This window comes from Otolemur garnettii, unplaced genomic scaffold (assembly GCF_000181295.1).
Source record: "Otolemur garnettii isolate 467f Iridium unplaced genomic scaffold, OtoGar3 scaffold00128, whole genome shotgun sequence".
In the NCBI taxonomy this organism is placed as follows: Eukaryota; Metazoa; Chordata; class Mammalia; order Primates; family Galagidae; genus Otolemur; species Otolemur garnettii.
In genome coordinates, this window is record NW_003852523.1 from 2,973,531 (window position 1) to 2,986,096 (window position 12,566).

Consider the following 12,566-nt stretch of genomic DNA (forward strand, 5'->3'; position numbering starts at 1 on the left):
GGCTCCTCCGGGAGCTTGGGCCGGTCTCCGCAGATGCCCCGGGCCTCACCGGGACTGGTCGGTTACCCTGGTGCCCCAGCCCACCCTGCGGCCTCCTGAGGACGGGAGATCGGAGACGATGGAGGTGGCCAGCGTGCTCCGCGTCTGTCCGGGTGGCCGCTCTTATTTTCCAGAAGGGACACAGAGGGTAATGGGCGAATTCTCATTTTTAAGACTTTAGGAAGGGAGCAGTTTGGGATTTAAACTCTGCATCTAGCCTAGAATCATTTTTTCTTGTGTCAAATAAAGATGCTCCTCGTAGAAGCGGGTGTGGAGCAAGAACTACGCGAATTTGATTTGGAACTTAGATCCCTTCCTGGGAATCACCCCAGCGTGGGGAGGGGGGCAGGCCTCCACAGCACAGTTCCCAGTCTCTCTCTCTCTCTCTCTCTCTCTCACACACACACACACACACACACACACACGGGTTGTTTGGGGGTCAGTTTGCTTTGAAAGGCTTTCAGGTAAATTAATAGTACCGAATAGCCTTTGAAAGTGGTCTCTTTGTCCCAGGTTTATACACCAAGATTTGGAGGAATATTTTTAGTTCCAGCTGAATGGTTTGCTCCACTCTGAGCATCCTAACAACCTGTTAGTATGTTTCTAGGACAACTAAACAGAAAGGGAAGAGACCAGGGCCTGGCCACACTCTCCATTTCGTCCCTCCTTCTGTGACTTAAAATCTTCCCCGGGAAGCAAACCCCAAAGCCAGGAAGCCTGGCTTCTCCACTCCTCCCTCCCATCACCACCCACCCCCCACCCCCAGCTCCAGATCCAGCTGGAGCCTTTCAAAGCCTTTCAAAAGGTCAAAGGGGTTTGCACACACCTGGCTGATTGTTTGGAAACATTTCATCAGCACCAAAGAAAAACTGCATCCCAAACAGCCAAAGCTGCCTTCTCAGACACAGTCCAACCCGGATGCCCCGACCCTGTCCCCCCAGCCCCTCCTGAGCTCCCAAAACCCAAAACAGCCTTGTGCCAACAGTGACCTTGTGTCTCCCCATTCCCCAGCCCCTTGGGCGAGGAGCTTGCTCTTCAGAGAAAGGCAGGAAACAGAGGAAAAGGCCAAGTTCAACCTAGGAATGGCTGCCACCTCTCCCCAGCAGGGTTCCTCCTGGCACCCACATGAATGAGTCTGTGCTTCCATCCCAATGGCCGTTGCTTGCCAGTGTCTTTGTGTGTTGTGTCCTTGGCCCTTGGAGGTTGCATTTCCTTTCAGAATCCTTGATTTGTCTTCTGTTTTCTAGTCTTCCATGAATTGCACACATTATATGATAAAAACATATCGTGTATGATTCTAAAGATACAATAAGCAAAGGATTCGAGGAATTCCTCATTTAACATAATGAGAGAACTACTCAAAGTTTGCAAGATGGTCCCTGTACATTATTATAGATTTGTAGGATGTAGTTTTCTTTTCCATCTGGAATCTGTTGAAACTGTCTTGTCATTGCAGTGTTTGCAGAGCTCATCTGGTTTTAGGTCTTGAGCCCGGACCTTTGAACCCCTAGGGGATGACCCTGTTGTCAGGTTGTCAGGAGTTCACGGTGAACAGGTCACCAGAGCCTGCCCAGCACCACCGTTGGATGGCAGCACCCCGTCCACCATGCTGCCCTGGGAGGCACTGGCTTGATGCCTGACTCACTCAGTTGCTTGAGTCTGGCTGGGTCGAGTCTCTGCCTGGCTCTGCAATGCCCATTTTCATCAGACCAGGCTTTCCAAGGGCTGCCTCAAAGGACCACAGATGCCAGCAAAGCAAGCTGGGGCCCTCACTTCCCAACAGGGAGAAATGCAAGGAAGGGCCCTGGGGATGTTGGGACAGGGGTGGAGGAGGACTGGCAGCTCTGGAGAGGGAAGCTTGGGTGGCAGAGCAGAATTGGAACAAGTTAGGCTTTCACGAATGCCCCTAAAACTTGCCTGTTAATGGACTACTTGGCCCTTCTAACTCCAGATTTCTAGTTCCCATTTCTGTGTCTGTCCTTGGTGAGGAATTATTGACATGACTGACAGTTTGCTCGATAGCAGAGCAGAGCCATGGGTGATACTGAGGCTGAGGCCTTTTGACCCGTGTCTGAAATGGTAGGAACTGGGGGTGGGTTGTCTGTGAGAAGTAGCAAGGGGAAAATTAGAGGCATCTGTACTTACTAGGGGGTCATTTAGGAAGGGTTCAGTGGACACTGGCGGGGGGGGGCATAAGTCCTGACCAGGCATCTGGCAGGTGGAAGACACTGCCTCTTCAATGCCAGTCTCCCTGCATTTAACTGGGGGTGCCAAGTAACAGCTCCTCCCACATTGTGGAGCAGAAGCCTCTGGGATGCTCTGGCCTCAAGCAGATGTGGGGTGACCAGGACTGGGGCTGCAAAGTGTCACTCTGTCCCTTATGCTGGGTTTTCTGCTGGGGCCACACAGGGCGTATACCTCCTCTCCCAAGAGAGGAGACTTCTGAGTTGCATGTCTCACCTAAGTGTCTCCAGGTGAGCCATTGGCATCACTAAGCACAGTAAACTGCCTTTTCTTTGGTTACTATTTACTTATTTAAAAGTATATGGGCTCGGCGCCTATAGCTCAACCGGCTAAGGCACCAGCCACGTACACCTAAGGTGGCGGGTTCGAATCCCCAGCCCGGGCCCGCCAAAACAACAATGACAGCTGCAACCAAAAAATAGCCAGGCGTTGTGGCGGGCACCTGTGGTCCCAGCTACTTGGGAGGCGGAGGCAGGAGACTCACTTGAGCCCAGGAGTTGGAGGTTGCTATAAGCTGTAATGCCACAGCACTCTACCCAGGGGGACAGCTTGAGGCTCTGTCTCAAAAACAAAAAAAAAGTATATGTGAGTTTCTCCCATTTACGAGAACTGTGGTCGGTGCAGGGTGCAGACATGGGTAAGTGTGTCCCCAACTCTGCTGTGAATAATGACAGACACAAGCTCAAGGGCCAACATGAGAAGGGACAGGTCCTGAGAGGGAGCTGTAAAAATTAATAGAAAATGCCAGGTAAAAAATTAAGAAAATATAGAAATATATAAAGATGAAAACAGAAAGTGCTGGCACTGTTACTGACAGCTCAATGTTTTTACAATTAGTTTTTTATTAGGGCATTGTTCAGACCCTGCCTTGTCCAGCAGGAAGCATCTTGCCATGTTGCTGAATGCTGAGCTCAGGTGATTGTTGGTTGCCTGCCTAGAACTCTCTGATGTAAATGGACCCTCTGTCCCCACTGGAATGCAGAGCTGAGGTGGCTCCTTTCTCCTTCTGTCATAGGGTTTAAGGGTCTCTTTGAGAAGGCCATCCCAGCACAGCACAGGACAGTAGCCTGGGATGAATGGATCATCTGGTCCCAGCACCCCCTGGCCTCCCACAGACTGACACACAGATGAGCTTTTACTCCTACATTTTCTAGACTTTCTTTGAGATGATGTGGCATCTGAAGGACTGGACGCCTGGCCCAGCACCCCTAAGCTGGCACAGCCCCAGCAGGAGGGATTCCCTCCACCCCACTTAGCAGAGCTGCCAACAAATGCCTCTGGCTGTGGGGCCAGACTCAGGCCATCATGAAGGGGGCAAGGGGCACAATCCTGGGGTCACCAAGGTCGGTCCCCTCTCAGGACCACTTGCAAAGGTGTGCTCTTTCTTTCCAACCTGGTTTCCATGGTTTTGTGTGTTGTTTGTTTAAAAAGAAAACACGCTGACTTATATCATGGATCAGCTAATAAAAATGACCATGAACCAGTTCCCAGACCAAGTACTCTGTCATGACACCTTGTGTTACCACAGTAAGGATGTCGTGACATGGGACGAGTCCCATGGCATTAGCACACCACTGTCATGATGGCATTTCCACTGTGGTTCCTGTTAAATCAGAAAGAGCAGCAGTTTGATGAGAAAAATAAAGTACAATTTTCTTGTAAAATACGGTTCATTCCAAAATTACTTAGAACAAAGCAACAGAAATTGAGCAGAGCCTCTGGGGACCATCTGGATCAAGAAGGAGGCCCAATCATTCTTCCTGAGGACCAGGATTCTCTCTGCGTCGCTCCAAGGCCTGGAAGAAACTTTTAGCTGCAGGTGTGCAGCTGTCCGGGAGGCTCCCTGTGGGTTTCTCTCTGCGGGACCCAATCGGAAGAAGACAGATGTCATAGAATGGTAGGATGTCACATGGCCTGTGACCCAGAATCCAAAAGACACAAAAGCACTTAAGAAAGAGGAAGCACCTGGGAGCCTGGGCACTCCCAGCCTCTTTCCATCCCCGCTCGGAAGAGGAGCCAGGTGTTCTCCCAGGGAGTCCTCCTTAGCTGTGCCTGGCAAATACCACGGAGACTCCCGGGCTGATTCTGGAACGTGAGTGGGAGGTTCTTCTTCCTTGCTGCCCATGCCAGTAGCCCAGAGTGGCTCATGGTGGCTCAGCTGCAGCTGGGATGGTAGGAGGCAGGTGGGACTGGGACTCCTGGCTGCTCACAGCCAAGCTCTGACCACCCCTGGTGGCAGCCTGGGCCTTGGGTCTGGGGCCAGAGCACAGCCCCAGCACCCTAGAGCTGGTGCAAGGCACAGGGGCAGCAGTTCCGGAGCAGACCCTGGCACAGGGGTCCTGGTCTGCTCCCCCTGCCTGAGGGGGCTGCTCCCCCCTTAGAGGGGGCTCTAAGGGTTTTTTTTTCTTTTTGAGACAGAATCCCATGGTGTCACCCTCAGTAGAGTGCTGTGGTATCACAGCTCACAGCAACCTCAAACTCTTGGGCTTAAACGATTCTCTTGCCTCAGCCTCCTGAGTAGCTGGGACTGCAGACGCCCACCACAACGTCAGGCTATTCTTTGGTTGCAGTTGTCATTGTTGTTTAGCAGGCCCAGGCCAGGCTTGAACCTGCCAGCTTTGGCATTTGTGGCCAGCACCCTACTCACTGAGCTATAGGCATTAAGCCAATTTTAAGGGTTTTTTAAACGAAGATTGATGGGCTTAGGGAGAAATAGGCAGTTAAACTCAGATTAAATCAACATTCTCTGGTTGAGGGGCAGGGATGGGAGAGGATGGGGTCCAATGAATGGCTCAACCCTGGAGAGAGGGATGCCCCTACCCACCACCGTCCAGAGGCTTCCAAGGCAGAGGTGCAGTTCTGAGGTCCCTCCTTGGGCTTGGTCCTACCCCACACCTGCCAGCCCTCTCCTGGAGGTTGGGGAGAGAGGTCAGGTCAAGGGCAATGACCTCAGAGCCTGTAGTCCTCTCACATCTCGATACTCCTGACCCTGTGTGAGGTGACCACGGTGGCTTCCTAGGCAACCAGAGTCTGGACCTCAACCTTGGTTTGGCTCATCTGTCTGTTGGCTTGTTTGCATGGGTGCATGTGGAGGGTAAGGGGCTAAAACAGGGAAGGCATCCACGCTGACCTGGAGTCAGCCTCTCTCCAGAGAGAGACCCAAGGTGAGGCAGCCTGGTAGGGTGGCACCCCGGTCTGGCCACTTTCTCCCGATGCTGGGGATAAGCAGCTGTGGGGGTGGCAGGCTTAGTATCACAAGTCCACTGGACAGACAGGAAAGTAGGGACAGGTGAGGCCAGACCTAGTTCTGGGGGTCACGCTCTGTTTCTAGGACCCCACAACCACCTCATGTCCATCCTATGTAAAGTGCCAGCTCCACAGAACCACAGAGAGAAGCTGCTTCACCCATGGGGACAGCTGTCAGCAAAACAAAACATAGCAGGCCGGGTGTGGTGGCTCATGCCTGTCATCCCAGCATTTTGGGAGGCTGAGGCAGGAGGATCACTTCAGACCAGGAGTTTGAGAGCAGCCTGGACAAAATAGTGAAACTTTGTCACTACAAAAAATTTTTTGAAAATTAACCAGGAATGGTGGTGTGTGTCTGTAGTCCCAGCTACTCGGGAGGCTGAGGAAGGGGGATCAACTGAGCCCTGGAGTTTGAGACTGAAGTGAGCTGTGATTACACCACTGCACTCTAGCCTGGGTGACACAGTGAGATTCTGTCTCTTAAACGTGAAACAAAACAAACCAAAATGTAAAATTACAAGTGTGGGCAAGGACATGGAGAAATCCACTTGTGCATTACCTGGCGAGTGGCATGGTGCCGCCCCCGTGGGGAATGGTATGGTGAATCCTCGCTACCAGTCACAGTCGACAAGGGGTGGAAACAGCCTCAGGGTCCATTGTCAAATAGAGAAACAAAATGTGGTATGTCCAGAAAGTGGACTATTACTCAATCTCAAAAAGGAAGGAGACCCTGGCACGTGCTAGCACATATTGGACCTTAAGGACATTATGCTCAGCAAAATAAGTCAGGGACAGATCCTCTGCAAGTCCACTCAAACAAGGGACCTGGCGTTGTCAAATTCATAGACAGTAGAATGGTGGCTGCTAGAGGCTGGGAGTGAGTGGAGATTAGTATTTAACTAGGATGGTTTCACTTTGGGAAGATGAAAAGTTCTGAAGATGAATGGTGGTGACGGTCACCCAACAATATGAATATACTTAATGCCTTTACCGTGCACTCAAAAATGGTTAAAATAGTACATTTTATGTGTACTATGCCACAATAAAAAAAAAATTTAAGCCAAGTCCAATTTCCTGGTAGTAACCAAGATGACCACAGGACACCCCTGTAGCCCCTCCCCTATCATCAGAAACCAGACTCTGCTCTGGCATGGAGGTGGGCCTCAGTGCCCTGCCTGCCACCTGCAGTGCGCTCCACAACCGTGAGGCTACCCCAGGCACCCAGGAGCCCCCAAACTCCTCCTCTTCCATCCTAGGGAGTCCCCCCAAACCAACATGTTTCCCCAGGCTTGTCCTTTGGGCAAGCAGTGGCCCCAGCAGTCACCCATTATCAGGGAGCCCTCAGAGGGTGGCTCTTCCCACAGGGTGAGGGGCTCTAAAACCCACCAGGCACCTGAGGGCTGAGTCTGAGGAAGAGAGAGGGAGACCTGAGGGGGACCCTGACCTCAAGCCACATGGACGGAGAAACAGTTGGCAGGAGACCTTGAATACAGCCTCATACCACCCCCTTGGGAGAGAGGCAGGGTGTTCAAGGGAGTCCTGGGCAGGCAGAGGGGCACTTGGGTGCACTGCAGTCTGGGTCAGTGTCACTGCTATCAGGACCCATGGGTCACAGCCCCACGTGGATCAGGGCAGACCTTCCGAAGCTGCCTGGGAGAGGGTGGGGGTGCTATCTTGGTAACTCATGCTGCCCCTCACACACCCTCTAGGGCTCTCTCAAACTCCCGGGCTCAAGTGATCTTCCTGCCTTAGCCTCCAGAGCAGCTGGGACCACAGACACTTGCCACCAACCCCCCGCTAATTTCTCTATTTTTGTCTCACTCTTGCTCAGTCTGGTCTCCAACTCCTGACCTCAAAAAATCCTCCCAAAGTGCTAGGATTACAGATGTGAGCCACCACACCTGGCCTATTTAGATCTTTCAAAAATAAATTTGAGGCTTGGCGCCCATAGCACAGTGGTTACAGTGCCAGCCACATACACCGAGAGTGGCCAGTTTGAACCCCACCAGGGCCAGCTAAACAACGACAACTGTAACAAAAAAATAGCCAAGCATTGTGGCAGGCACCTGTAGTCCCAGCTACCTGGGAGGCTGAGATAAGAGAATCACTTAAGCCCAAGATTTTGAGGTTGCTATGAGCTGTGATGCCACAGCACTCTATCAAGGGAAACATAGGTGAGACTCTGTCTCAAAAAATAAAATAAAATAAAATAAATTTGAATTATATCCCATATTATCAACTTTATATCCAATTTTTATGTTTATAAAAATAATTCCTTATGTCATATATTATTTAAAGACTTTAAAAAAAATTTTTTTGAGACTTACTTTGTTGCCCTTAGTAGAGTGCTGTGGTATCATAGCTCACAGCAAGCTCAAACTCTTGTGCCCAAGCCATTCTCTTGCCTCAGTCCCGAGTAGCTGGGACTACCAGTGCCCACCACAATGCCCAGCTATTTTTTGAGGAGGAGTATTGCTCTGGCTCAGACTGGTCTCGGACCTATGAAGTCAGGCAATCTACCCACCTCAGCCTCCCAAAGTGCTAGGATTACAGGCATGAGCCACCTCACCTGGCATTCTGTTTAATGTCTAATATTCCATTATATTCTAACATTTAACATTCCTATGTATTTAACATTTCTCCTATTTTTAAACAATTGTTACTATGTATTATTATAAACAATGTTATTGTGAACATCTTCTTCAGAACTCTAAATTCCTATTTGAAATTTTTCCCTATGATAAAGCCTCAAAAATAGAATTACCAAGTTAAAGAGTATAAGTTCTCTTGAGGGCTTTGTTACATGTTGCTAAACATCTATGGTACTCCTGACCACAAACTATGCCAACAAATTTAAGAATTTTCATTTAAAAACTATTTTGCTAAAGAACTCAAATGAGACCTCCCAACTGATCCTGTAATCCTATTACTAGGCATCTACTGTGTTTCCCTGAAAATAAGACACTGTCTTATATTTATTTTTTTCTCAAGAAGACTCACTAGGGCTTATTTTCAGGGGATATCTTATTTTATTAAGTCTACTATAACAATCTACATTTATTCAAATACAATTAAGTCATCTTCTTCTGGAACTTGACAGGGGGAGCTGACCTTGGTGGTGGAGCTGGCATTAGTGATGTGTGAACTCCTTTCCCCTAGCCGTTCGCACATGCACAATAGGATGCCTGCAACCACACACACCTGTGCAAGTGGCTCGGAGAAAGGAGCTGTGGCAGATAAAAGGTATTCCAGTCTTCCTTACTGCTCCTCACCAAAATACATGGCATGGCTATGCAGATACGGTGCACAGCCACGCCTATCACTAGGCCTTATTATCGGGGTAGGGCCTATATTTAACAAATGCATAGAAATCCTGCTAGGGCTTATTTTATGGGTAGGTCTTATTTTCAGGGAAACATGGTAGCCAGAAGAAAAAAAAATCATTTTATCATGAAGACATCTGCACTAGACTATTTACGGCAGCTCAATTTACAATCACCAAGATGTGGAAACAACCTAAATGCCCACCAACCCAGGAATGGGTTAACAAGCTGGGGTGCATGTATGCCATGGAATACTATTCAGCCATAAAAAGATAGAGACTTCACTGGATGGAGGTGGAGCACATTCTTCTTAGTAACGCATCACAAGAATGGAGAAGCAAGAGTCCAATGTACTCAATACTAATATGAAGCCAGTGGATGATCTAATATAGGCCTACACAGGAGAAAAACTCATTCCAATCCAAGATGGGTGGAGGGCGGAGGAGAGAGGAGAAGAGGGCCAGAGGGAGGGGATGGATGCGGGCCCAGTTAATGTGCACAGGGCAAGGGTCCACGGCCCACCTCCTGGGTGCAGAGCAACCCTACCTGACAAACGCAAGCATTGTAACATAGTTGTTTATACTCTGCATTAATCTGAAATCCAAAAAATACATTTAGAAAACTATTTTGCTATGTTCAGAAGTAGAAAATAAGTATCTGTGCTAGTTTCCTAGGGCCCTCATAACAAGGTAGAAAATCTAGGTGACTTCAAATATCAGAACTTGATTCTCTAACAGTTCTGGAACAGAAGTTTGAGACCAAGGTGTGGGCAGGGCCGTCTCCCTCTGAAGACTCCAGGGGAGGGTCTTTTCTTGCCTTCATCAGCTTCTGGGGGTCTTTCCTTGCCTTATAGACCCTCACCCTGGTCTCCATCTTCCTTGCCACCCAGGCCAACTCCCCACTGCAGCTCTCCCCTCTTTACTCATTTGGATTTCAGGCCCAGCCCCTTCTAGTAGGACCTCACCTTGACATACTACATCTGCAAAGACCTTATTTCCGAGAAAGGCCACACTCTAATACTGGGACTTAGGATTCAACACGTCTTTTGAGGGATGAGGCAGGATTCAGTCGGTCACAGTGTGGTTCTCGAATCTCCGCACTACATGTGGTTCCTGGTTTCATCTTCATTGACTGTTTGTACTTCTTTTAAGCATCGGTTCTTATTTTCCACTCATGGGTTTCAGTCAGGGCTTTCTTTGTTGTGAACATCATAAATGCAACTCAAAGTGGTTTAAGCTGAAAAGGAAAGTTAGCGTAGAACGCAGCAGGCTTCAGGCTGGGTGAGACGCAGGCTCTGCGACCTGGCACCGGCGCCCTCAGCTCTGCTGCGGTGTTGGTTCTGTTCCCACGCAGGCTCAGGCTATTTTGCAGCAAAGACGGTGCTAGGGCTTTAACGTGTCCCCAAAGTCCACCTGTTGGACTTTGATCCCTGATGCAACAGTGTTGGGGGATGGGCCCTGTGGGAGGTGTATGGGTCATGGGGGGTCACTCTCCTCAAAAATGAATTAATCCCATTATCTCAAGAGTGGGTTTCCTATAAAAAGACAAGTTTGCCCTCCTCCTGTGTTCTCTCCATGGCCCCCTCTCTCCTACCCCTTTGTGCTTCTGCCTCCCACCATCCATGGGGTCTGCAGCAAGAAGGCTCTTGTCTGATTTCCCAGCCTCCTAGACCGTGAGCCAGTGTGTCTCTGTTCATTGTGAGTGCCCCCCCCACCCGTGTCATTCTGTAAGGGACACACAGAACAAAGGCGGGTGGCTAACATGTACCAGCATCACAGCCACAGAGCAAGCTTGCCTTTTTCACAAAAGTTCCAGCCAGTGTCGCAGGGAAGCCTTTGGTTGGCCAGGTTCCTGTCATATGTTTGATTCCCGGAGGTGAAGCACAGGTCAGCCCAGCCAAATCACCTGGCTCAGGGGAGAGGAAGGAGCCACAGACTCCTTCAGGTGGGTGAAATCAACAGATGGCCCCTAAGAGGGCAAATGCTTTTCTTATTTATTCTGAGAAGTTTTTACATATTGAAGGCAGAGCCCTTGACATCTCTCTTGCACACTCTCTCTCTCTTAGCTGTCAGCTCTGTGGGTTTTTTCCAGAGGCCCCACGGTGGAGTGTGTCACTCCCGAGCACCTTGCTATGCAGTGTCCTTGTGTAATCCCATCAAGCCAGAGCATTTTGTCCGGCACGTAAGGGGCAGGAACAATGCCATCAAAAGGAAAAGAAAAGCCGTGGCTAGTACTTCAGCCAACGACTTGGCATGTAAAGGTTTATTATCATTAGTACAGACGTCACAGGTGGGTGCTAAGGCAAAGGAACCATCGCCACACCTAATAAAAGACCAGCAGGGCCGATAAAAGTGACTGTGGTTGCGCAAGGACAACACAGAATGCCAAGGACCAGTCACCCAGGTGTGGGCTTCAAGCGCTTACTCAATCTGAAAGATGTGATAAGGAATGTAACTTCACACTCCTTAACCTTGTCACCAGGCTGTGAATAAACAGAAAGGGCAGCACAGCTCCTCCCAGGGCTGTCACTGCCTGCAGGAGGGCTCACAGCTGGACCCTGGGGTGGGGGGCAGAGCAGGTATGCCCTCCTCTCACAGGCCCCGGCCCTGGGCCTCCCTCCCACCCACTGCCAGCCGGCTCCTCCCTGGAACACCCCAGGAGGATATTCCTGTCGACACTGCATTTCCCTTTTACCATCGAGCACAAAGTCAAGTCATGGTCATGTTTAAGCTCCAGGGAACAGAGCACAAGGGAGTGGGGCAGCTCCTGGTAAGAATGTGTCCTTCTGGGTCCCCGGGTAGACAGGAGTGCATCGGGGCTGGGCCCACAGGCAGGAGAGCAACAAGACATAGGGAGGGTCACAGGGGCACCAGGAGCCACGTGGCTGCCCAGATGATACCCCCACCCCAGGAGAGGCGTCCCCCCTCACGACCCCACACAGGAAGGAGGTGTGGGGCAACAGCGGTGACTGGGAGGTGACATGGAGGGTCTGCACTGGGAGAGCAGCAAGAGTGTGAACCACTAGGAGAGTCAAATTAAAAAGGGGGGCCAGAAAATTTCGGCATCTCTCCAGGTATGTCCAGTCTCACGGAAGCGTCTCGACGGGCAGTGCTGTGTGCACGAGTGTCTGCGTGTCCATGTCCCCGGCTGTGTTCAGTCTCACAGAAGTGTCCAGACGGGCAGTGCTGTGTGCACGTGTATCTGCGTGTCCACGTCCTGGGTGTGTCCAGTCTCATGGAAGCATCCCTACGGGCAGTACCATGTGCACGAGTGTCTGCGTGTCCACGTCCCCGGCTGTGTCCAGTCTCACGGAAGCGTCCCGATGGGCAGTACCATGGGCACGAGTGTCTGCGTGTCCACGTCCCCGGCTGTGTCCAGTCTCACGGAAGCATCCCGACGGGCAGTGCCGTGTGCACGTGTGTCTGCGTGTCCACGTCCCGGGTGTGTCCAGTCTGACGGCAGCATCCTGATGGGCAGTGCCATGTGCACATGTGTCTGGGTGTCCACGTCCCCGGGTGTGTCCAGTCTGAAGAGAGCGTCCTGACAGGCAGTGCCGTGTGCACATGTGTCTGCGTGTCCACATCACCAGGTGTGTCCAGTCTGATGAGAGCGTCCTGACGGGCAGTGCCATGTGCACGTGTGTCTGGGTGTCCACGTCCCCAGGTGTGTCCAGTCTGATGGGAGCGTCCTGATGGGCAGTGCCATGTGCACGTG